Below are 2,620 nucleotides of genomic sequence, written 5' to 3' on the forward strand. Positions count from 1 at the left end.
TTTTAATGAGGCAACATTAAGCATGCAACGAACCTGTACCGGATGTGTCGATCAAGGGGGAGTGTTATAAACCAAATGATGATCGACCATGGACCAGCCCGTACTGCAGGCCCAATCCGGGACATGATAAAGACAACCAGAGACTATGTGTTTATCTAGTATATATTCCATGTATATCTGTAACATAGTGTTTATCCTTATCCTTATCTTGTTAGGATAAACATGACCTTATGACGGTTTAATACCTTGTATATATATGGACCTTCTGGTCGACAGTAATGATAACAGAAGTATTTCCCCAACACTTCATTTACAACAGTAAGATATCTATAAGCATTTTGTAGTTTCCTTTCAAAACAAATGACTTTACAAACTTGTTGTAATGCAATAAGCAGAACATTGGCTTATGCTTCAAGAGGTGAAGTTAAGTTGTTGCTCCAGCTTGAATCCGGTCGTTTGTTCTTCTACGTCGTCAAGAGTCCAATACAGTTTCAGCAACATTTCTAACAATTTAAAAAGAAAAAAGTCAACAAATTGGGTTTTGTAAATATGGAGATTACTAGTATAAAAATTCAATTAGTTTGGTGATGACACGAAAACGCGTACGGTTACATATCACATCTAATTCAACGTGATTGAACATAAGTTGAATAACAACAGTTTTATTGGCTTAATTAACATAACAGTTAACTCTAGTCGACCAAAGATGTCATCTTTTCACAGCATTCCTGTGTACTGAATTGTACGGAACTAACCTTTTTTTAAGGGAACTAACCTTTTTTTAAGGGAACTAACCTTTTTTAAGGGAACTAACTTAATTAGTAGTACTAATTTATATCAAGTTATTCAAAGTACATTTTATTTTTATAATCAAGTGAGTGGTGGATTCACTTTTTGTCAATTTTTATCTGGTACGCAACCAACACTGCGGACCTATTTACCAGATAACTGTATTTATTTATTATACAAGATGCAGATGTGTATTTTCTGCGGATTATTTCTCAAAAATAACATAGATCTTTTATATCTGATGTGTTATGTTTTTGTTGATTTTTACTTTTCACAGTACATGGCATATGGCCATATGCCATATGGTTTCATTTTTGTTCTTTTCAAGATTTAAATAAGCACCAGTTAATAGAGAGATAAAACAGAAATGGTTAATCATCTTTTTCTTAATTCTTACAGCATTGAACTGGTCAACAATTTGTATTTGTATATATACATACAAATAAATTTAAATACTCCGTGTGTTTCAAATTGATAAATGTTTTAGTATTTTACACAGATTATAAAACATACTCTCTTTGTTTCTAAATAATACATATTTTAGATTTTTCACAGATATTAAAAAAATTAATATTTAAATATCCATACCATAATTTTAAAAATTACAACAATTTCCCATAAATTTAAACTAATAGCAACTCAATAAATCGAAAATTATCAATTAATATTTTTTGAAGTTTACAATTCATTATTAAAAAATACATAGAAAATCTAAAACATTGATCTTTTAGAAACAAGTAAAAATTGTTACAACATGCATTATTTAAAAATAGATAGAGTATTAAATTTCAGTATTAAATGCATATTTTTGTGATTCTCTATTTTCCATAATTTAAACCAATTAGCATTTAGTAAATGCGATTAGTTTTCTTAAATTTTACAATTAGCCATTATTAGATAAAAATGCATTGAGAATATAAAAATATATCACTTTGAAATATTTTTTTTTCTAAAAATATGTATCTTTATCTCTGTTCAAAAACTAGCCCGAGTTGCTGAGTTTACGTCCGGATAATCGCTGATCGGAAGGTGACCGTGGCGACTAAGGGATGATCGGAGTGGCTAAGCGGCGGACCGATTCTTTGCCGAGTTAACCGTGGAACTATTGAAATCAGCGCCTAAAATCTCCAATCGCGTTTGTTCGATATGATAGTTCTGCAAAGTTTTGGTGTAGATAATTTATTTGCAGAGCAACGTGGATGATTCTTGTTATAAACAGCTAGAAAAAAACTAAAAAAATCGAAGGCAGTCATGTGTTATGGAAAGTACGGCGATTAGGTTGCAGAGGAAGCTACGTACAATAGAACCTTTATAAATAAATAATGTTACGACTTTAAAATTTTATTAATTTATAGAGATATTAATTTACAAATTTTTTTTTATTTAGATTTTTATTTTAAGATATATTTATTCTAAGATAAGAAAAATATTTGATTTTAGTCTATAGAAATTAATTGTTATTTTTTTAAATTTGACATTTATATTACTTTTTTATATTATTTGGTATATATAATATATACTACATAGAACTTAAATGTGATTTTAGATATAATATTACTAAATTTCAACAAAAATATATTAAGTATTAAAAAATATAAAGATAATTCCATTGTGAATATAAAACAAATAATATAATAATAGGTTTTTACTTATATAAAATATGTATACATATAAATTATTAATTTATAATTTTAATGGGACCATATATTTACATAGAATTTTATAAAAAGATATTATCTTATTATTTTATCGATTTATGTCAAATTTTGAACCGGTCCAAGTTGAGACCGGTGAAATTTATTAATTTATAGAAATTATTAATTTATCGAGT

The sequence above is a fragment of the Brassica oleracea genome, chromosome C3, assembly GCF_000695525.1.
Source record: "Brassica oleracea var. oleracea cultivar TO1000 chromosome C3, BOL, whole genome shotgun sequence".
Classification (NCBI taxonomy): Eukaryota; Viridiplantae; Streptophyta; class Magnoliopsida; order Brassicales; family Brassicaceae; genus Brassica; species Brassica oleracea.